At 47.2% G+C, this 24,464-nt stretch overlaps 1 long non-coding RNA gene across 2 annotated transcripts in view; it reads left to right on the top strand.

Moving 5' to 3' along the window:
• The first annotated feature begins 12,561 nt into the window (after window positions 1–12,561).
• Window positions 12,562–24,464, top strand: part of LOC134949129 (uncharacterized) — a 132,754-nt gene continuing 120,851 nt past the window's right edge. For both annotated transcript variants that reach the window (XR_010183106.1, XR_010183105.1), the window contains exon 1: window positions 12,562–12,809. This is a non-coding gene — a long non-coding RNA (uncharacterized LOC134949129). The remainder of the gene's footprint in view (window positions 12,810–24,464) is intronic.

Below are 24,464 nucleotides of genomic sequence, written 5' to 3' on the forward strand. Positions count from 1 at the left end.
GAGCGACCCGCTAGATTAAGATTGCATGCAGGCTCAATCTAGCATCGGCGAAAGCGATGCGCGGCCACTATCGCTGGAGGGCATACACACGGCAGATCCGTGTTTAAAATCTAAGCAATCTAGCAAGAATGCTTAGATTTTAAGCACGGATCTTTCCGTGTGTACCGCCCTTAACACTCACTGAATTAGATTTTTCAAAGCTTACTGGTAGCAATCCTAATAACAAGAACACCTGAGGGTGAATGGTGTGTGTGTTGGAACAAAGGAGAGTAATACCTACACATTTAGATCTGAACTGACTTAACCATTTATTTAGGCATACAGTACTGGTGAGTCTTGTGAAAGGCAAACCCTGAGATGAAATAACATATATATATATATATATATATATAAATCCACAAAGTTATATATATATATATATATATATACTGTATATATATGTATATAAACATATATTCACGCTGGTTATATTTAGTGATGTGCACCGGAAATTTTTCGGGTTTTGTGTTTTGGTTTTGGATTCGGTTCCGCGGCCGTGTTTTGGATTCGGACGCGTTTTGCCAAAACCTTCCTGAAATTTTTTTGTCGGATTCGGGTGTGTTTTGAATTCGGGTGTTTTTTTTACTAAAAACCCTCAAAAACAGCTTAAATCATAGAATTTGGGGGTCATTTTGATCCCATAGTATTACTAACCTCAATTACCATAATTTCCACTCATTTCCAGTCTATTCTGAACACCTCACACCTCACAATATTATTTTTAGTCCTAAAATTTGCACCGAAGTCGCTGGATGGCTAAGCTAAGCGACACAAGTGGCCGATACACAAACACCTGGCCAATCTAGGAGTGGCACTGCAGTGTCAGGCAGGATGGCACTTCAAAAAAATTGTCCCCAAACAGAACATGATGCAAAGAAAAAAAGAGGTGCACCAAGGTCGCTGGATGGCTAAGCTAAGCGACCCAAGTGGCCGACACAAACACCTGGCCCATCTAGGAGTGGCACTGCAGTGTCAGGCAGGATGGCACTTCAAAAAAATACTACCCAAACAGCACATGATGCAAAGAAAAAAAGAGGCGCAATGAGGTAGCTGTGTGACTAAGCTAAGCGACACAAGTGGCCGACACAAACACCTGGCCCATCTAGGAGTGGCACTGCAGTGTCAGGTAGGATGGCACTTCAAAAAAATAGTCCCCAAACAGCACATGATGCAAAGAAAAAAAGAGGCGCACCAAGGTCGCTGTGTGACTAAGCTAAGCGACACAAGTGGCCGACACAAACACCTGGCCCATCTAGGAGTGGCACTGCAGTGTCAGACAGGATGGCACTTCAAAAAAATAGTCCCCAAACAGCACATGATGCAAAGAAAAAAAGAGGTGCACCAAGGTCGCTGTGTGACTGAGCTAAGCGACACAAGTGGCCGACACAAACACCTGGCCCATCTAGGAGTGGCACTGCAGTGTCAGGCAAGATGGCACTTCAAAAAAATTGTCCCCAAACAGCACATGATGCAAAGAAAAAAAGAGGCGCACCAAGGTCGCTGTGTGACTAAGCTAAGCGACACAAGTGGCCGACACAAACACCTGGCCCATCTAGGAGTGGCACTGCAGTGTCAGACAGGATGGCACTTCAAAAAAATAGTCCCCAAACAGCACATGATGCAAAGAAAAAAAAAGGTGCACCAAGGTCGCTGTGTGACTAAGCTAAGCGACACAAGTGGCCGACACAAACACCTGGCCCATCTAGGAGTGGCACTGCAGTTTTCTAGCGAGAGGATGAGTGCTTCCATCCTCATGTGAAGCTGAACCACTAGCCATGAACATAGGCCAGGGCCTCAGCCGTTCCTTGCCACTCCGTGTCGTAAATGGCATATTGGCAAGTTTACGCTTCTCCTCAGACGCTTTTAATTTTGATTTTTGGGTCATTTTACTGAACTTTTGTTTTTTGGATTTTACATGCTCTCTGCTATGACATTGGGCATCGGCCTTGGCAGACGACATTGCTGGGATTTCATCGTCTCGGCCATGACTAGTGGCAGCAGCTTCAGCACGAGGTGGAAGTGGATCTTGATCTTTCCCTATTTTACCCTCCACATTTTTGTTCTCCATTTTTTAATGTGTGGAATTATATGCCAGTATCAATAGCAATGGCCTACTACTATATATACTGCGCACAACTGAAATGCACCACAGGTATGGATGGATAGTATACTTGATGACACAGAGGTAGGTAGAGCAGTGGCCTTCCGTACCGTACTGCTATATATACTGGTGGTCACTGTCAGCAAACTGCAAAACTAAAATGCACCACAGGTATAGAATCTAGATGGATAGTATACTTGACGACACAGAGGTAGGTAGAGCAGTGGCCTTCCGTACCGTACTGCTATATATACTGGTGGTCACTGTCAGCAAACTGCAAAACTAAAATGCACCACAGGTATAGAATCTAGATGGATAGTATACTTGACGACACAGAGGTAGGTAGAGCAGTGGCCTTCCGTACCGTACTGCTATATATACTGGTGGTCACTGTCAGCAAACTGCAAAACTAAAATGCACCACAGGTATAGAATCTAGATGGATAGTATACTTGACGACACAGAGGTAGGTAGAGCAGTGGCCTTCCGTACCGTACTGCTATATATACTGGTGGTCACTGGTCAGCAAAACTCTGCACTGTACTCCTCCTATATAATATACTGGTGGTCCCCAGTCCCCACAATACAGTAGTGTGAGCACAGATATATGCAGCACACTAAGCACAGATATGGAGTGTTTTTCAGGCAGACAACGTATACTGGTGGTCACTGGTCAGCAAAACTCTGCACTGTACTCCTCCTATATAATATACTGGTGGTCCCCAGTCCCCACAATAAAGCAGTGTGAGCACAGATATATGCAGCACACTGAGCACAGATATGGAGTGTTTTTCAGGCAGACAACGTATACTGGTGGTCACTGTCAGCAAAACTCTGCACTGTACTCCTCCTATATAATACAGCTGCTCCCCAGTTCCCACAATTAAGCAGTGTGAGCACAGATATATGCAGCACACTGAGCACAGATATGTAATGTTTTTCAGGCAGACAACGTATACTGGTGGTCACTGGTCAGCAAAACTCTGCACTGTACTCCTCCTATATAATACAGCTGCTCCCCAATCCCCACAATTAAGCAATAAGCACAAATATTTTTGCATCAAGAATTCACACCTCAATATTGTTTTTAGGCCTAAAAGTTCACCGAGGTAGCTGTATGACTAACCTAAGCGACACAAGTTTGTGGCACAAAGACCTGGCCCATCTAGGAGTGGCACTGCAGTGGCAGACAGGATGGCAGATTTAAAAAATAGGCCCCAAACAGCACATCATGCAAAGAAGAAAAAGAGGTGCAATGAGGTAGCTGTATGACTAAGCTAAGCAACACAAGTGTGCGGCACAAATATCTGGCCCTTCTAGGAGTGGCACTGCAGTTGCAGACAAGATGGCACTTAAAAAACTAGGCCCCAAACAGCACATCATGCAAAGAAGAAAAAGAGGTGCAATGAGGTAGCTGTATGACTAAGCTAAGCGACACAAGTGTTCGGCACAAACACCTGGCCCATCTAGGAGTGGCACTGCAGTTGCAGACAGGATGGCACTTAAAAAAACTAGGCCCCAAACAGCATATCATGCAAAGAAGAAAAAGAGGTGCACTGAGGCAGCTGTATGACTAAGCTAAGCGATACAAGTGTGCAGCACAAACAACATGGGACGTGCTGGAATTTGCCAAGATGTAATACATGCACAATATTGGTGGCACAGGAGAGCGTACTCCTAAACCACACACACACACACACACACACACACACACACACACGGCAAAGCCTGTAAAATGAATATGGATAATAATAACCCTTTTATTTGGAGCTATTATAATAATATGCAGCACAGGCGAGCGTACCCCTACACCACACAGGGCAAACCCTGTAAAAATTATTTGGATAATAATATAAATAATGTATATAAGCCTTTTATTTGGAGTAAATAATATACAGCACAGGACACCACCACTGGACTTATGGCAGCACAAGACACCACCACTGGACTGGACTTATATGTCCACATGTCAATCTGCGCTAAATCAGTGGTGGCGCCCCCGCAGCCCTGCGCCCCCAAGCCACCGCATGGGCTGCGGGGGCAGTAGTTACGCCACTGGAAGATTACGTTTTGCCTCGTTCTGGTTTCCGACTTAGGCGGGAAAACCCAAGCCTGACTCCGATCCAGGCTCGGGCAGTGAAGTCCGGTAGGGTTCGGTTCTCAGGGAACTGAACCCGCTCACCTCTAACAATAAGTGTACACAACTAGAGAATAAAGTCTTATGTGTGAAATGACTTTTTCGGCTATATTTGTCTTGTTTTCCAGAAATGGATGACAAAACAATATTATAAAGAAACCTTTGTTTTGCAAGTAAACAAACAGAAAAAATTGAGGCTTCTCAATATCTAGGGTCCTCTGTAGCCAGACTGTGTAATATTCATGTCCCTCAGAGGGCCTGAAAAGATAATAGACTAATGTCTGAAAGAATAACCAACAGAGAGCAACAGCTACTTTGTAATTTTTTTATTTTTTTGGGTGGGATGGGCGCTGTTGCTAGGTGGCAATCCTATAAACCCCCATCACCTGATGAATGCCCCCCTCCTGACAGAACTTAAGTCAACCAATCCAACCACACCCACCAGTAAATAAAGACAGAGACTTGTGTAAGGGGAAAGTAAGGTCAGCTTTATTTTTTAAAACTAAACTAACTAACTATAATACTAACATGGAAGAGTAAGAAAGGAAACCAGGAAAAAACACTGGTTTGCAGGTATCTATGATCTGCAAACTGGATTTGTTCTAGGGAACAGGCTTGCCACCTAGCAACAGCAGGTGAGTTAGGCAGCAAGCCTCCCGAAAACGCTGAGGGAGAGAAAGTGAAAGAGTTTTCACCTCTCTCCCTCAAAGCTCCAGTGGTGGGCGCGTGCGTGCGCGGTCATGTGCACGCTGCGTCACGTGCACGCGCGCGGCCACGTGAGCGCGCGCCCCCACCGCTGGTTAGATTTTTCGGAAGCTCACTGGTGACAAACCTGTCCCCAAAGCATATATGAAGGCAGTATAACCTTCAGGCTTAATTTCACCTGGATTAGACACTGTAAGAAAAAAACCACAAACAGGAAGTGCCTTGAAACCAGGAATGATTTATTTAAACTGTAAACTGACAGCCCTATGGCAACAGTTGGGTTATGGCAATGGGTTTACGAACTGAATGTTTTGTTTACGAAAGTAGTAGGAACGAAACTTGAAACATGTAGAGCCTGGAGCCACATTCTGCTTAATTCTTAAAGGAAGGACAACATCTACTTCTGATCTTTATTGGCAGCTGCTTGCGGCTTCTTTTGGTCCCTTGGTCTGCCTTAGGGAAGAAAAGTGGGATATTATTATCCAGTAGAGTTCTCGAGAAGAAACAACAGACCTAGCTACATTGGTGTAAATCAATGGTGGGTCGGGTGGGAGCTGTTGCTAGGTGGCAACCCTGTTCCCTAGAACAAATCCGGTTTGCAGATCATAGATTCCTCCAAACCAGTGTTTTGTTCTTCGGGAGGCTTGCCACCAAGCAACAGCAGGTGGGTAGATTACCACATACCTGGTGGTTGCTCTGAGAAACTTGATCTTTTGTAGATCGGTTGGTCTCCAATAGTGTCTTGCAAAAGTACGTGTGGAGGACCATCTTGCCGCTAACATGATTGACTGCAGCAGAATGCCTTTAGCAGCTGCTCTTGTTGCAGCTGCTCCCCGAAGGGAATGGCTTTTAAAACGGTCTGTATCAATTCCTGCTTCCCTCATAGAGGTTACTATCCATCCCCTAATTGTTGTGGATTTAGCGGGACGATAGGGTTTTCTACAGGTGATGAAAAGCTGGGTGATATTGTCCCTAATAGGTGAGGTTAGGGAAAGGTAGGTTGATAAGCATGCGGCTACGCATAGATTAGGTTCTAAGGTATCTTGTATAATATCAAATTGTACTATTGGGGTATTGAACGAAGAGGTTTTTGTATGTCCCTTGAGGATGATATGGTATCCTGTTGGGGTGCACGATAGCCATGGGTCTGAGATGTGAATGAGGGTAAGTTCGGCCCCTCTTGCTGCTATAGCCAGCGCTAGTAGGGATGCCAGTTTGCGAGAAAGTATACTGATGTTAGCGTCTGCTTCCCATGAAGCCAGGAATGATAGGAATGGTTCAATGTCCCAGGTATTAGAATATTTTGGTTGGATGGGCCTAGAGAGGTGAATACCTCTGAGTAGGCGGATGCAGAGTTTATTGTGAGTTAGGTTTGGAATCATAATGGCCAAAGCAGAACAATACGATCTTATTGTAGCCGAGGCTAGGCCAGCTTGATATTTAGAGGCCAGAAAGTCTAAAGCTAAATGGAGTAGTGAACCCCAAGTAGATGAATTTTATTGAGATCTCCAGAGATCAAATTCTATGATAATTGTGCAATATCTAGCTCTAGTGCGGGGTCTTAAGGAAGCGTTAATTAGTGCTTTTGTGGGAGATGCTAGAGAAAGGTCAGTTAACAGCCCAGTGATATTTCCATCCACATGCACTGGGGAAGAATCTCCAGTATGTCGGGAGTTCCCTGGAAGCATTCCCTGGACAGTCCCAGTGGAATTTTGGGGCCTATGCGTAGTTGGCTGATTAGTGGAAACCAAACTCTGGATGGCCACAGAGGGTACACTAGCACTATCTGGGGTACCCGGTCTTCCCTGATTTTTTTAAGGACTTTTAGTAGAAGGGTCGGGGGAGGGAATGCATAAGGGTGAGGGATGTCCGTCCATGGGAAGGACTTCGCATCCATTTTCCATACTCCTTTGGTCCATATTCTGGATACGAAGCATGGGATCTGAGCATTTGTGGGATTGGCGAAGAAGTCTATTTCTAATTTTCCGAAACTATCTATTATTTTTAGACTTTTTAGTGCCACGGAGTTTAGGGAAATTTTCTCACGGGATAACGAGTCTGCCAGTTCATTTAGTTGACCCGGGATATACGATTCGAGAAGGATGATGTCTCTTTGGGTTGCCCATTGCCAAATTTCTAGGGCTTCTCTGCAAAGTGATATTGACTTGGTGCCTCCCATTTTGTTTATGTACGACACCGCTGTTGTGTTGTCCAAACATAGTTGTATGCAAGTGTTCGTCATGTGTTTGGGAACTAGGGCTTTTAAAGCTAGTTTTGCCGCCCGTAGTTCTAAAATGTTTATGAACAGTTGGGATTCCTCGGCCGACCAAGTGCCCCTGACTGCTCTTTCTTCTGAGAAGCCTCCCCATTCTGTTAGAAACACGTCTGTGGTTATTGTCATGGAGGGTGGGGGGTCTAGGAGAGGTCGAGGAGGAGGAATCGGAAGACTGTTCCATTGGGACAATTCTGTCTTCGCTCTCTATGACAGGAATATCATATCTGTCCAGGTGTATTGGGTATGAATTAGGGATCTGAGAAGACCCTGCATTTCTCTGCATAGTAGGGGTGCGGTTCGAAACCCTGGGGATGTCACAATCATCTTCCCAATGATTTTCGCTAAGTCCCGAAGTGACAGTGTGCGTTTGTTTACAGTTTTTTGTACGAAAAGTTTTGTGTGTAGCCATTTATCTGGTGGGACCGCTAGAGAGAAAGAATGGGTGTCCAGATCGAACCCCAAAAATGTTAATGTTCTGGTTGGGGTAAGGATGGACTTCTGGGTGTTCAGAGTGAAGCCCAAACTGGATAACAGGGAGAGGGCTAGTTCTCTGTGTTTTAGAATAGTATTGAGGTCCGGGTGTACTATTAATATATCGTCTAGGTAAACGATGCAGAGTACGCCCTGCTGGCGCATATGGGATATTACCGATTTCATGACCCGTGTAAATGTATAAGGTGCACAGGAGAGGCCAAATACCATGACAGTCCACTGATATATACTGCCTTTCCAAGCGAATCTGAGAAACCGCCTGTGATTGGGGTGAACCGATATAGAGTGGAAAGCTTCTTTTAAATCTATTTTTATGCAGAAGCAGTCCCTTGTGAGTAGAAATGGGATGTCTGTGATACCCTCCATACTAAACCTTTTTGGTTTTAGGTAACGGTTCAGCCCTCTGACGTTTAACACTGGTCTTACGGAACCATCATGTTTGATTATTGGAAACAGGTGACTTATCCAGCCCGAAACTGCTGGATTTGCTGGTTCTATTTTCCCCTGAAGCAGGGCTATTGTAAGTACCTTGTCTAGTTGAGGACTGCAATTCCTTGAACAAGGAATATGGCGTATCTGGCGTGGGAACCGAATTAGGGGAAGGTTCAGGACGAGCCGAATTGTTCTCATTAACCATTTGTCTGTTGAAATCATTTGCCATTCTGTAAAAGCTTGATTGAGTGTTTTGTGTGGAACAGGATGTGTGGGTATGCTTACCGAAATTGCGTCCTCTCTTGGAGTTGTTCCAGGTGTTTGAGGACGATGCTCTAGGGGCGTCATTTGTTCTGTTACCGAAGCCTCCTGTCTGGGCTCTTCTTGTGCCTTGGAAGTCTCGGGTCGGACCTGTGGCTCTAGAAGTCCGGCCCCCTTGGGGAAAGGGCTTTTTGAAATGCTCATTGCCTTTTTTGAGGTCAGAGAAAGATTTACGGGCCTTGTGTCGTATTTTTACTTCCTCAATGAATTGGGGCCCGAAAAGGTCAGCGTTATCCAAGTTAGGGAATTCTAGTGACCTTGGAGCTAGATCTGCTTGGCCTGCGGTAGTAAGCCATCTAGATCTGCGGATATTTGTAATGTGATTAAAGGTTTGGCCTATAATCAGCGTTGCCCTGCTAATGGCCTTAAGTAGAGCAAGCTTGGATGCCACTAGTGAGTCTATGGAGATGCTTAATTCCCCTTCTCTTTCTGCTTTGTCAAGTACATACAGGAGGGGTCCGGCTGCGTCCGCTATTTTATACTGTATCTTTCTAAAAGAGCAGTCAGTGGGGTCGATATATATCTTTTTTCACCCACTATTGATGTTAGAGCTGGGTCAATGCCCGTGGCAAATAGTGCAGGGACGTCTGGTAACCCTGTATAGGAGCGTAACACTAGCTCATCTTCTTTAATCAGTGTTGCCCTAAATGCCAGCTGAGCAAACTTCTGGACTTCAGACTCATGCTTTAGTGCCCAGTGCGCAGCATATAATTTAGGTGGAGGGGTTTTCCCCGCTAGAACCACCCTGGCCATTTGCATATCGCTAAATTCCCCACGCTGGGAAGAAGCGGATGATCTTGTCACTTCCTCAGATTCCCAGTCTACTCAGGAAGAGGTGCCTTGTTCCCTATGGGAAGAATGTGGCTGTCTGGTAGGTGACCCCATATACTGAGAGCGGGTACCTTTGGGCTGCCTGCTACGGACAGGAATATTTTGCCAGCTACGGGCAGAAGTAGTGTGCCTGCTCCGAGCACTGTTAGGTTTTCTGCTACGGACAATACCGTAAAATGGGGGAATTTCACCTGAACAGGTCCCCTTATCGTAAGACTTGCTTTTGTCTGTCTTTTTTATTTTTTTTCTTGTGTGCAAAAGGGGTCCCTGTGCTGGGGGATAACCCTTCATGCTGCTGAGGTGATTTTCTTATCTCAGAATCAGAGGAGTCAGACTCAATAATACTTCTGGCTGACTTCGTCTTTTTTCTTTTTGTAAATATTTCTTTAGATGAGGAAGAAGATGAGGAGGAGTGTGTTCGTGCCCTTTTAAGGGCTCTTCCCCCCCCTATACTGCCAGCCATGGAGGACAGAGACAGTGAGTCTGTAGCTGATACAAAAACGCTGTCCTCCATGCCAGCGCTGACAGAAAAATCTAACGAGCGGTGGGGGTGCGCGCTCACGTGACAGTGCGCGTGCCCGTGACCATGGGCGCGCGCGCCCGCCGCTGGAGCTGTGAGGGAGAGAGGTGAAAACGCTTTCACTTTCTCTCCCTCAGCGTTTTCGGGAGGTTTGCTGCCTAACCCACGTGCTGTTGCTAGGTGGCAAGACTCCCGAAGAACAAAGTGTGGTGGCACGGAAAGAACGGCCCCCACAGTGCAATGTCACCAACCTCACACCACCTCACCAAGCCTCCTCCAGAAACATAAACCTTTCTTTGCCCAGAGGTAAGGCATCCCAGGTCGGGTGTTTAGTCACCTACATGCATATAAAATGCATTCCATCCTAATAAACCCCCCATCACCTGATGAATGCCCTCCTCCTGACAGAACTTGGGTCAACCAATCCAACTGCACCCACCAGTAAATAAAGACACAGAGACTTGTATAAGGGGAAAGTAAGGTCAGCTTTATTTATTTAAAACTAAACTATTTAATGATTTAACTGACTAGCATATCTATATAACTATAATACTAACATGGAAGAGTAAGAAAGGAAACCAGGAAAAAGAATGGTGGCACAGAAAGAACGGCCCCCACAGTGCAATATCGCCAACTGCATACCCACCTCAATTTTCCACGGGGGGGCAACCAGCCAGCCCCATGACCCTGCTCGAGGTATCCACCTCCCACCCCAATGACACAATAACATGAGGCCCACCTGGACCAGGGTATAATCAGTCTAAGATATGTATTGAAGGGGAGAGCACCTCAAGCCCACAAACAGATGGCAACTGCAACCGTTCTTTCCCGCCACGAAAGCCGACACCAACAACATACAACTACACAAGGGAGGGAGGTTGGGTAACGTCCACCATGAAAAATTTCCCTAAAATGGATGCCTGCAGCAATCAGAGAGGACCTGAAACCCCACCTCCTATCTCCAATTCTATAGGCTAAAACCAACCTCACACCACCTCACCAAGCCTCCTCCAGAAACATTAACTCTTCCTTGTCCAGAGGTAAGGCATCCCCAGGCTTGTGTGTTTAGTCACCTACATGCATATAAAATGCATTCCATCCTAATTCCCTAGAACAAAGGAAGTTTGCAGGTCATAGATTCCTGCAAACTACTGCTTGTTCGTCGGGAGGACTGCCACCTAGCAACAGCTGGTGGGCAGACTACCACACACCTGTTGGTTGTTCTGAGAGACCTATTCTTTTCTTTATCATAAGTCTCCAATAATGTTATGTGCATGACCACATTAATGACAAATGAGTCTTGTATATAATTATTTGTAAGGGAAGACCTTCTGAGGTGCCTTCATTTTGCTAACTCCTCTCAAAAGTGGCCTTTGAGTAGTGTCATATCCATTGAAGTTGAGGGTATAGCAGTGTGTGAGGTAAATTTCCCTTCAAGCTAATTGCCAATGCACGTGCAAATGATCAGCTTGCAGCGTGCATGATAGCTTGACATGGCAAGACCTTGAAGCAGCTTTGGAAGCAGTGTCACCCAGTAAAGAGAGGTCTTTAAATTGGGAAATATCAATACCAGACACTATCATGTGACAATATATTCTGTAGGGTGGAGGGTTTAGCTGTACAGAAAGGTTTTGTAAACTTATAAATAATTGCTGTATATTGTAACAAGTGGGGTAAGAGCAAGGTAAGTAGATAAACAGGAGACAATGTAATGGTTTGGTTCTTTATCATCTTTACTTTTTCTAATTCTACTAAGAATTCTACATAAGAGATGTTTTGGTATGACCCTTGAGAATAGTTTGGTACACTTTTGGGGTGAGAAATGGTTTTGAGAAAACTAATAGGGTAAGCTCAACTCCACTTATTTGCAAATGCTAAAGTCACGGCCGAAACTAGGGGGGGGGGCGCGCTAAGGGGTCACGTGACCCGGGCGCTGAATTTGATTTCTGGCAGGCTCCCTCAATCAGCTGCTCCTCCATCCCCGCCCGCCCCGATCACCTCCCGCAGCCGTCATGGTAAGTGCACCGTCCATCCTGCCACTGCAGCAAGTCTCCCTCCCTCTGCCTTCCTGCCCAGCAACAGCTCCTGCAAATCCTCCCACCCACCCGGCTGCCTGCCTGCAGCAGCTGGCTCCCTCGGCCAGCTGCTCCTCCATCTCTGCTTGCCGCGATCACCTCCCGCAGCCACCATCATGGTAAGTGCACCGCAGGGACGTGCAGTCAGGGGAGGCAGGGGAGGCAGTGCCTCCCCTGTCATAAATGATTAAAATAATAGAAAGAATATACTTATGACACATATGATGTGTCATAAGTATGTGCTTAGACTTTATATTACTGTAATCATCTTTTTATATTAAAAAAAACGGTTTTACTTCTGAATCGGAGGCACCGCTTTCGGTGCCTCCCGCTGGCTATATGAGAGGGCCGGAAGCGGGGGGCGGGGCCAGGCATCGGGCAGTAAAAGCCCATTACAAAAAGCCCTGCAAGCGGCACCTCTAGGAGTGCCGCTTTGACAAGGGGCGTGCTTTCAGATATGAGAGCACGCCCCTGTCACTGAATGATTGGGCAGTGGCAGCAGGGGTGGATTGTACTGTCAGAATAGCAATCCACCCCCCTTCCCGGGCTGACTGCCGCAAACAATGTCCACCCCCCTCCCGATCTTACACCAAGGGATGCCGATTGTGACCCCCCCCCCGAAGTTTACCGGAGACGGAGGACTTCAAGGCAGCAGAGCAGGCTCACTCACTCACTGTAATGTGCACGCAGCTGCAGCACAGCCTCATTATACGTATGTGGAGGCTGGGCTGACTGAACTGTAGGGGGAGCTGCAGAGTCACTTCACCCGGCCAGCTCCTCTCAGGCAGTTCCCATGGGCCTTTGAGAGTTCAGAGGTCGGGTGAGGAAGTGTTTCTGCAGCAGGTCCGTGTCTGGCATGCTGGAGGGGGGATGGCTGATCGGGTAAGTACGTAGTCCCTGTCTTTTCTCCTCATGCCTGTTTCTCTCTCCATGTGTCTAGCTGTTTCTCTCCCTCTCTCTGTGTCCCTCTCTCTGAGTCCCTTCCCAAACCAGTCTCCCTCCCCATATCACTCTCTTCATGTCTGTGTGTGTCTCTCCCTGTTTCTGTCTCTCCTGGTGTCTGTCTCTCCATGCCTCTCTCCCTCCATATGTCAGTCTCTATCTCTCGCCCCTACCAAAAATGATGAAAGAGCACACAATAGAATAACTGGATTAAGCCTTCAGGGGTCCTGGGGCACTGAAAACAGGGGGGCCCGCTTCCCTGATGTCAGGATTTAATAACCTTCTCTCACCCCCACCTCATAAAATATGTTTAATGATTCCCCTTCAGAGTCCCGCTCCTCAGTGCCTTCTTGGAGGATGTCTCCACCCCCAGTTGTCTTTTGTGCAGTGCGTCTACTCGACACTAACGCTGCAGACGGAGGGGAGACGATCAAGCCTGTGGGCACAGACTCAGGGGCAGGGCTGTTACAAGACATACCCAGTGCGAACAGTAACCCCCCTTAAATAACTGAAAAATGTAGTACACCAACAAAGAGGTGTGGTCCAACTGCAAAGAACGTAGCCACACACAGCCACATTCACATATGCACACACACGCAAATGCACACAGCCACTTTCACATATGCACACACACGCAAATGCACACATCCACATATGCACACACACGCAAATGCACACAGCTACATTCACATATGCACACACACGCAAATGCACACAGCTACATTCACATATGCACACACACGCAAATGCACACAGCTACATTCACATATGCACACACGCAAATGCACACAGCTACATTCACATATGCACACGCAAATGCACACAGCCACATTCACATATGCACACACACGCAAATGCACACAGCCACATTCACATATGCACACACACGCAAATGCACACAGCCACTTTCACATATGCACACACACGCAAATGCACACAGCTACATTCACATATGCACACACGCAAATGCACACAGCTACATTCACATATGCACACACGCAAATGCACACAGCCACTTTCACATATGCACACACGCAAATGCACACAGCTACATTCACATATGCACACACACGCAAATGCACACAGCCACTTTCACATATGCACACACACGCAAATGCACACAGCTACATTCACATATGCACACACACGCAAATGCACACAGCCACTTTCACATATGCACACACACGCAAATGCACACAGCCACTTTCACATATGCACACACACGCAAATGCACACAGCCACTTTCACATATGCACACACACGCAAATGCACACAGCCACTTTCACATATGCACACACACGCAAATGCACACAGCTACTTTCACATATGCACACACACGCAAATGCACACAGCTACTTTCACATATGCACACACACGCAAATGCACACAGCCACTTTCACATATGCACACACACGCAAATGCACACAGCCACTTTCACATATGCACACACACGCAAATGCACACAGCCACTTTCACATATGCACACACACGCAAATGCACACAGCTACTTTCACATATGCACACACACGCAAATGCACACAGCTACTTTCACATATGCACACACACGCAAATGCACACAGCCACTTTCACATATGCACACACACGCAAATGCACACAGCTACATTCACATATGCACACACACGCAAATGCACACAGCCACTTTCACATATGCACACACACGCAAATGCACACAGCTACTTTCACATATGCACACACACGCAAATGCACACAGCTACATTCACATATGCACACAGCCACTTTCACATATGCACACAGCCACATTGGCACATTGAGGCCAGTGTCCCAAACACTAAACGAAGCACTTGTTAGTGTCTGAGCTGGGTGTGTGCAGTACAGCCTGTGCCCAGCACTCTCCCTCATCAGTCCACTCTGTTGCTCCTCAGAGTCCCTCACCTAACACCACGAGCTGGAGCTGATGCTGCGATGGGAGTTTGGGACAGAGACAGATCGCAGGGCAGTGAGGAGGCGGGCACACTTCTGTCAATCCTCGCCTCCTCCTCCACTCTAATGAATCCTGTGTACTGGGAAAGGGGCTTAGACACCGGCCACGGCACGCAGCCTTGTAAGGGACTGTATTGCTGGCAGCGGGCATCCCGGGCGTTTCCACGTGTCACCCGCCCTCCAGTAGAACATCAAGGGTGTAGCCGTAGGGGATTATTCTATTTCTCTCCAGGCTCCGACACGGGCACAGCTCTCCCAGCAGCTGCCGCTGCTGCTGGGAGTGCTGTTGCTGGCGGTGGAACCTGTAGACAGTAGAATGGTCAGTGGACAGCAGCTTAGACCTGGAGGGCCCGGGGTACTTACCCCCTGGGTCCCCTCTTAATCCGGCACTGGAATAACCTATAATAATATAAAAGTTGGCATGGTTAATATATTAAAACACTTTCATTTGGCAAATATCTCATGTATATCACAGAAATAGTAAAGTGACAATCTCAGTGGGTTCATAAAATGGACAGGGGGGAGGAATTACGTAGTGGGTAGGAGGTCCGCAGCTGGTCAGGGTACTAGTAGTGAATAAAGTCCCTGTACCCGTGGAACCAGCAGATGAATAGGTTAAAATATAGTGAGGGAGTCAAGCATAAACATAAAGACAAAAATTCCCGTATATGTCACAATGGCAGAGTATGTAGATTTGCTAGTAAGTTGGTTCATGATAAGGAAGAACAGGAGCGGCTTGCGCTATTATGAGTAAGAAATAATTCTATTATGTGGTATTGACACTTTTTAGTAGGGGATTTTAAAAGGCACTAATATTGTTTTTAAACGTGGGTTTCTTTTTTAATGTTTGTAGCTGATATTAGCACCTTATAGTGATATGCACTAAGATGTAACCAGTTCTTGATCCGCACTGCATGTGCTTGTAATACAAGGTTCACAGATGTATTGTTGTTGTTATGGAGTTTAGCTAGCGTCTCCATGGTAACGCGGCATACTCCCGCAACGTCACTTCCGGCGGAAGTGGACGCAGCCGGCGGTGCCGGGCGGTGAGAACGGCGGCGAGACCAGGGGAGACGCCAGGTGATTGGGTGTGAGGTGGGGGGTAAGTACTTCGTTTAAGTATTTAAATGTTTTTTGTGCAGTGTTTACACATATCCTGAAGAAGGGGAACTGGTCCCCGAAACGTTGATTTCTCTGTTTGCACTATTACAAGAATTTGTGACAGCCTCTGAGTGCCGCCTCGTTTGTGACCGCCATATTCTGGGGGGCCTCACCAAAGCTCTCCACGGAGGAAGGCACCGGAGCGAGACATATCCCTGAGTGGATATTTGGAGTGCCGGGGCAATAAGGTACAATATTAGGATACACACTTGTTTTCATAGTGAGTCTCCCAGCCCAAGGCACCCTCCTGCTTAAGACTTTAACAGAATTCACTATCTCCAGGACATCTACACTTGCAACACCTGAGCACTGCTTTGGGAGATTGCGAGCTAAGCAACCCCTAGCTCATTTTGTTTACTGCACTAATTGAAATAAGCACTATTCAGTACAAGAGTGGGAAAAGGAGCAGGTACTGTCTTACACCCCTGTTTGCACATCTGTTTTACACATTTAGCACTAGCACTTTGTGAAGCGCAATATGGCTGTCTCTGCTCCGGATCATAATGATTTTATGGCTTTTTTATTACATTGTGATACACACGAAACACTGAGTTTCTCTGATTTAGAGGCGGAAGCTATTTTACATAAAGAACCAGCTTTTAGTGAAAGCATTGCGACAACAAATGATGAAGCCTTTAAAATGTTATTACGGCTTAAGAAGCGGGAACTTGATTTCCAATACCACGGACGGACATTATCAGATTATTACCGTGCAAAACAATTACCCAGAGGTTTTAGGGTGCACAATGTACCTACCATTGGACGATACAATATGGAGTTTTGCAAAAAGTGGGTGTCGGTGCTGAATAAGTGCTCAATGGACTTAATATTGTTGGTGATAGAAGAGTCCAACAGAGAGTGCGAGAAGACCAAGGTCCAAATTGCCAGTTTTGAGCACGAACATACGGAGCTCCTGGCATCCTCGGAGTCCAAACAGTGGATGGACAAATTAAAAGACCAGGTAGACACATATAGGACCAATCTGATTAAATTTAAGAAAGAGAAGCTCTGTAAGGTACAGATGGACTACGCGCACCACAGGGTTTACACATGGTTGGGCAACTCCTCAAACACGCAAAATAGGCCCAGGCCCTTTCGGGGCAGGAGGGACAGGAGAGGCATGGCCCCTAACATCACCTCAGCGAGCGATTCTGACGACACCCGCAGGTCAACATCAGCTTCTTCTCAACGTGAGACCCCTTTAGAGCCAAGAACCCGTGCAGGACTGGCTGCACGGGACCGAAACGACTCTATACGAGGCGAGGGGGACAAAATAAGCGGCAAAAGCAAACCGAAGGCTCCAAAAGCGAAGAAACGGTAATTTTCAATCTCTCTTCAACACCTTTGACACCAGCCGAAGAGAGAGTATTGAATAAAGGCTTATCTTACGTACCTACCAATTTTGGCAATGAGTTTCAGCAGAAAGTGAATTTTTACAAACTGCACCGCACTTTAAAGTTAAAGGAATTTTATAGCAAACAACCTCCACAAGCCATGAAGGCCACCTTACCACAAAGAGTTTTACAATTGGGCCCCAAGTCACGGTTTGACCCGACCACACAGAATGCATCATTAAAAACATTCCACAGGATGCTGGAAACCCCTGATAAGAAGAGTGAGACACGCAGATTTCATAACCTGCAGCATGAGGAAAGAGGGGCTCTGAAGGCACTGAGTGAAAGAAAGGATATAGTGATCCGCGGAGCGGATAAGGGTGGCTCCGTGGTGATCCAAAGTACTCCTGACTACACGAATGAGTGTTTGAGACTTCTCAGTGACATTAATACCTATGGTAAACTGGCAAAAGACCCTTCCCAGACTTTTAAGGCTGAACTGATTCAGCTCTTGGAGCAAGCCAAAACCGAGGGGATCATCACGGCTGATGTATTTACAAGATTGTGTCCAGATTTCCCAGTCACGCCAATTTTTTATACGATCCCCAAAATCCACAAAGACGCACAGAGGCCTCCGGGTAGACCTATCATCTCTGCCCGGGGGTCTCTGTGCGAGCCTGTGGCGATTTACCTGGATTGCTTTTTACAGCCATGTATACAGGGCACGAGCACACATCTTAAGGATTCCAGTACCCTATTAAGAAAATTTCATTCCATTGAGCTGGTACCACCTGACACAACGATGGTAACCATCGATGTTACCAGCTTATATACCTGTATCCCACACCAACAGGGGGTCAATGCAGTGAGACGGTTAATCACAGGTAACGCATTGTATACTGGGCCAGATATAGATTTCTTTATAGAGCTGCTTCAGTTCACCTTATCCCATAATTTCTTCATCTTTGATGGGCAGTTTTACATACAGCGAACGGGGTGTGCCATGGGATCTTCCGTGGCACCCTCGTTCGCTAACGCCTTCATGTGGGAGGTGGAACGTCAACTGTTTTTGGCCGAGCTAACGATATCTAACCGGTTGTTCATCTACTACCGATATATAGATGACGTATTAATCTTTTGGCGAGGCGAAGTGCAGGATTTAGTGTCCCTTATTGATAGGCACAATACATCAGACAGTCCTGCCAAATTTACGATGAGTGTGAGTCAATATGAAATGTGCTATTTAGATATCCTTATTAAGCTCCAGGAAGGCAGAATTGAAACGTGCTTATATAAGAAACCTACGGACCGTAACACGGTTTTGAGGTACGATAGTTTCCATCCAACCTCAACCATTAGGGGACTGCCTTATTCACAATTTCTGCGGGTCTGCAGGACCAACACAAATGTTGAGGTCAGAAACAAACAACTTGATGAAATGGAGGGCAGACTTCGGGACAGGGGCTTTCCCTCAAAACTGCTAAGTAAGGCCCGTCAAAAGGCCACAGCAAGAAGGAGAGAAGATACTCTCCAAACAACACCACCCAAGGATATCACCAGCAGTATCCCCTGGGTGAGTGCATATGATGTCAACAGTGGACAAGTTAAGAAAAGGATGAAAGGTTTGTGGCCGATAGTCACATCGGATCCCGATCTGACAATCTTTAAGAGTAAGCGCATTATGCCAAGCTATACCAGAGGGCGCAGTATAAAAGATCTTGTCGTCAAAACCGACATGGCCAAATTGAAAGCAGCCCCCACCCACCACTTTTTAAGTAGAAAAAACGGGTGCTTTAAATGCACGGGCTGCACGACGTGTGCGCATATGTCTCCAGGAGACAGTATTGCTCACCCGTTCTCCGGAAAAAGTTTTAAGATCAGGTGGCCCTTAACGTGTAGTACCAAGTTTGTTATATACGCCATTATATGCCCGTGTGGCCGGTACTACATAGGGAAGACCGAGTGCCAGTTTAAAGTGCGCATGGCTCAGCATAGACAAGCGATTAGGAACGCTTTGGCGACGGGCAGTGGTGAACAGCCAGTCGCCAAGCACTTTGTCGAGTTCAGACACAGCATGGCCACATTTAAACATCGAATTATTGACCACGTGCCAGAATCCCCCCGTGGGGGAAATAGAGGTAAAAAGCTCTTACAGTTAGAGTCCATGTGGATTCACAGACTACAAACCCTGAAACCTGGAGGCTTGAATGAAAATTTGGGCCTCATTAATTTTCTTTAGTTCTACCTCTGGAGGTAGATTTTAGACGCCAGGGGGTTGGGTAGCATTAGTCGTGGGACAGTTTTCATCTCAGTGGGTTCATAAAATGGACAGGGGGGAGGAATTACGTAGTGGGTAGGAGGTCCGCAGCTGGTCAGGGTACTAGTAGTGAATAAAGTCCCTGTACCCGTGGAACCAGCAGATGAATAGGTTAAAATATAGTGAGGGAGTCAAGCATAAACATAAAGACAAAAATTCCCGTATATGTCACAATGGCAGAGTATGTAGATTTGCTAGTAAGTTGGTTCATGATAAGGAAGAACAGGAGCGGCTTGCGCTATTATGAGTAAGAAATAATTCTATTATGTGGTATTGACACTTTTTAGTAGGGGATTTTAAAAGGCACTAATATTGTTTTTAAACGTGGGTTTCTTTTTTAATGTTTGTAGCTGATATTAGCACCTTATAGTGATATGCACTAAGATGTAACCAGTTCTTGATCCGCACTGCATGTGCTTGTAATACAAGGTTCACAGATGTATTGTTGTTGTTATGGAGTTTAGCTAGCGTCTCCATGGTAACGCGGCATACTCCCGCAACGTCACTTCCGGCGGAAGTGGACGCAGCCGGCGGTGCCGGGCGGTGAGAACGGCGGCGAGACCAGGGGAGACGCCAGGTGATTGGGTGTGAGGTGGGGGGTAAGTACTTCGTTTAAGTATTTAAATGTTTTTTGTGCAGTGTTTACACATATCCTGAAGAAGGGGAACTGGTCCCCGAAACGTTGATTTCTCTGTTTGCACTATTACAAGAATTTGTGACAGCCTCTGAGTGCCGCCTCGTTTGTGACCGCCATATTCTGGGGGGCCTCACCAAAGCTCTCCACGGAGGAAGGCACCGGAGCGAGACATATCCCTGAGTGGATATTTGGAGTGCCGGGGCAATAAGGTACCATATATATATATATATATATATATATATATATATATATATATATATGTTAATGAGGGGTACTACTGTGCAGTGTAATGAGAATAAGTTTGCACCTTAATCCTAGTTTCGGCCCTGCTAAAGCTAAGAGGTAAGCCAGTGTCTTAGAAATAGACATAATAGATAATAAGGAACTCAAGGTAGTCAAAAAAAAAGGAAAGGTAATCTGCAAGTTAGATAATATTTCCACAGGCAGGTTTATTGCTTTTAGAAATATGTTCCTTTCTATGATCTCTTGCAAAATGTTCAAATCTGCCATGCAAAGGAACATTAAAAGATTTTCTTCATTCTGTTATGTAGGACATAGCTGTCATATTGTCCAGAGTAGATCTAGAGCCTTGTGGTGGTCATTCCGAGTTGATTGCTAGCTGCCGTTGTTCGTAGCGCAGCGATCAGGCAAAAAAATCGTCACTTTTGCGCATGCGTATGGTGTGCACTGCGCACGCACGACGTACTTTCACAGAATCCGATGCAGTTTTACACAAGCTGGAGCGATGCTTTTCAGTCGCACTGCTGATCGTTGAGTGATTAACAGGAAGTGGATGTTTCTGGGCAAAAACTGACCGTTTTCGGGGAGTGTGTGTAAAAACGCAGGCGTGCCAGATAAAAACGCAGGAGTGACAGGGGAAACGGGGGAGTGGCTGGCCGAACGCAGGGCGTGTTTGTGACATCAAAACAGGAACTAAACAGACTGAAGTGATCGCTAGCTAGGAGTAAGTCTCGAGCTACTCTGAAACTGCACAATCTTTTTTTTGTAGCAATGCTGCGATCCTTTCGTTCGCACTTCTGCTAAGATACACTCCCAGAGGGCGGCGGCTTAGCGTTTGCACTGCTGCTGAAAGCAGCTAGCGAGCGAACAGCTCGGAATGAGGGCCAGTGTGTCTAGAGATGTTAAAGAGATGCAACAGTTATTTACCATCTCTCAGTACCTCTCTAAGGTACCTTTAGAAAGGCTATTTTCTTCTGTGACAATTCTCCTTGTATGGATCTTTGTTGGGAGAAGTTATCCTATCCCAGATGAGACATATTTGATGTTATCATTAAAATCAGTAGAGGGTCTAATGCGGGCCTGTAATTTGGAAATTGGCAGAGAATTCCTGTTGGATATCTCCCATATGACATGGGAAGATAGGTATGCTTGACTAGCAGTGACAGATTTTTAAGAAAACCTGAGGAGAGCTAGTGAGTTCCTGCTTAGGAAAGAAAATGTGTAAGAGAGATCTCCCTTAGTGCCGCTAAATCATTGAGAGAAATTGTTGGCTTTGGCAAGAAAGTCAGAACCAATCTCTCTATTGCTCCCCATTTCTTTGGAGGAGGCAGGTTCTATTATCCAAAGCATGTACTGGAAAGAAGGGATGCTTTATCATGATTCAACCTTAGGGATCTTGCCTGTAGATGCCGCTGCTCTGTTGACTGCCCTATTATAGCAGTTTATGATAAAGGCCAATTCTATTATGAAAGATACTGTTAAGTCCCTGTGGTGTATGATTTTAGCAAATTGTTTATGTATACCACTCTCTAGACTCCATATGGTTGGAGAAATGTGGTGACTACTGTTCCAATAGGTAAATTATAAGGTGTGTTTCAGAAGCAAAATAACATGACAGGACACTGGAATAAAAGCATTTTTTCCAATAAAATTGTAACCTACTGTTGTATAGATGTATGGAAATTGGAAGGAAAGCATTCTGGAGATCTATTTTAATGCATAATCCATTCTGGTTTAGTAAAAAGAAAATGCCATGCAAACTCTCCACACGGAATCTTATGGGTTTTGAAAAACTGTTTTGCACTCTTACATTTAATACTGGTCTGAATGACAAATGTTAATTTTTATTTTATGTATTTATATTTGACTAGGTGCTTCATCGCGCCCTACGGGCGCTCTTCACACCGTCACAAGGGGCTACGCCCCCTTAACCCTTGCATGCCTTTCTGGGGTTCAATATTTGTATTATATGGAGTATTACCTGCATTCCTTTGTTAGTGGTTAAATATTGCACAATGAAAGGGCGTGCGATGGTGAAGGAGGCACAGCCCCTTGCGACGGCGTGAACAGTAGGGGGTCTGGAGGCGCCGTGGGTAGGGGAGGGGCAGGTACGGGTGGTGCGGTGGATGGGGAAGGGGGTCTGGAGGCGCTGCAGGTGGTGGAGGGGTAGGTGCGGGGGTGCCATGGGTGGGGGAGGGGTGGGGGAGGGGGGGGACCGCAGATGGAGGAGGGTGTCTGCAGATGCTGCGGGTGGAGGGGGGCAGGTGTGGGGGAAGACATATATGGGGGGTGGATGGTGGAGGAGGTCTGGAGGTGCTGTGGGTGGTGGGGGAGTGGGAGCCACGGGTGGTGTAGGGGTTCTGGAGGCACAGCGTGTGGGGGAGGGGTGGAGTGCCGCATGTGGTGGAGGGGAAGGTGCGGAGGTGTGGTGCATTGAGGAGGCGTCTGGAGGCGCTGTGGGTACTGTACCTGCCAAAAAGGTAGTTGGAGGGCATGCAGTAACAGGGCCAGGACAGGAGTGACAGGGTCAGAACAGGGGTGACAGAGCCAGGATAGGGATAACAGGGCCAGCATAAGGGTGAAAGGGCCAGGATAAGGGTGACGGGGCAAGGCCAGGGGTGACAGGGACATGACAGAACACAGGGCACGGGAGAGATTGGTAATAGGGACAAAACAGTGGTGACAGACAGATGTGTCTTACCGGAGTCACTGCTGCTGGCTGCTGCTGTTCCACTCTAACCTGTTGGGATCTGCTGCTGGTGGAGACTTGGCATGGCTGACGCTCTCAGGCTGGAGTCCTGCTTCCTCTGCCCGTCGGCATCCCTCCCCCCCTCCTCAGTCACACACCGTAGACCTCGCGCAGCTGCCGGGCACTGTGGTAAGGGGTGACTGGTACCCCCAGGAGACGCTGCGGCTGGAGGGAGGAGGGGGTCAGAGCCTGCAAGCAGCTCGGACTTCTGCAGCGCTACCCGCTAGCTAAAGTACGGAACCTGCACAGCAGCAGGTGCCCCACAAAACTGCAGCTAAGAAGTGTGGAGTGTGCTAGAAAGTGACGCTCCTCTGCGCCAGAGAGCCCCTGCTGAGTATGCTGATGTGGGGGGTCAAGCACACAGTGAGCCGGTGCCCGTCTGTCTGTCCGGCATACCCCCTCACACACCCCCATACCTCCCAACTGTCCCGGGGTTCCGGCAGCAGAGCCGGATATAGGGGGAGGGCCAGGGGGTACGTACCATGGACCCCACAGTTTTAGGGGACCCCCGGCTGGAGTAGCTCTGTCCCAGCTCAGAAGCTCCCCCGTCCTGCCAGTAACAGCGGCAGCATTGTACTATAGTCAGCACACGCTGCTGCGTGTTGGCAGGTCTGTGGTGGTGCAGGGAGGCAGCAGTCTCCCTGCTTTCTTCTGCCTGTGCGGGTGTGTAGGGGGGAGCAACCACCCCCTCTGGATTTAGCCTTAGCTTAGGGGCCAAAATTCCATACAAAAAAAAATCCCGGAATTTGAATAAGGGGGCATGGCCACGCGTCCCGCGATTAGGCCACGCCCCCAGCCCCACAGCAGGCACAGCCATGAGATATGGCTCGGCTGTCTCAAGTGCCCTGGGCCCCCTGGACTCATAATCAGCCCCTGGGGGCATGCCAGCAGCTCACAGAGCGCTGGGCATGACCCCTCACTGACGAAAACGGGGGCCCTCCCGTGAAGCCACGCCCTTTTTCGCTGACCACGCCCCTTTTCGCCGAGAGAGTGTGTGTGTGTGTGTGCCCTCCTTCTGCCTGAAGAAAGCTGGGAGGTATGCACCCCTGTCTGCCTGAAGAAAGCTGGGAGGTATGCACCCCTGCCTGTGCCATTCCCATACCATCTGCTTCTGCTCCTCGTCTCCTATAGATTTGCCCAGATCTGTGACTCATTTGACTAACTCCGCCCAGTGTTGTGACTCCGCCCAGCGTTA

The sequence above is a fragment of the Pseudophryne corroboree genome, chromosome 8, assembly GCF_028390025.1.
Source record: "Pseudophryne corroboree isolate aPseCor3 chromosome 8, aPseCor3.hap2, whole genome shotgun sequence".
Classification (NCBI taxonomy): Eukaryota; Metazoa; Chordata; class Amphibia; order Anura; family Myobatrachidae; genus Pseudophryne; species Pseudophryne corroboree.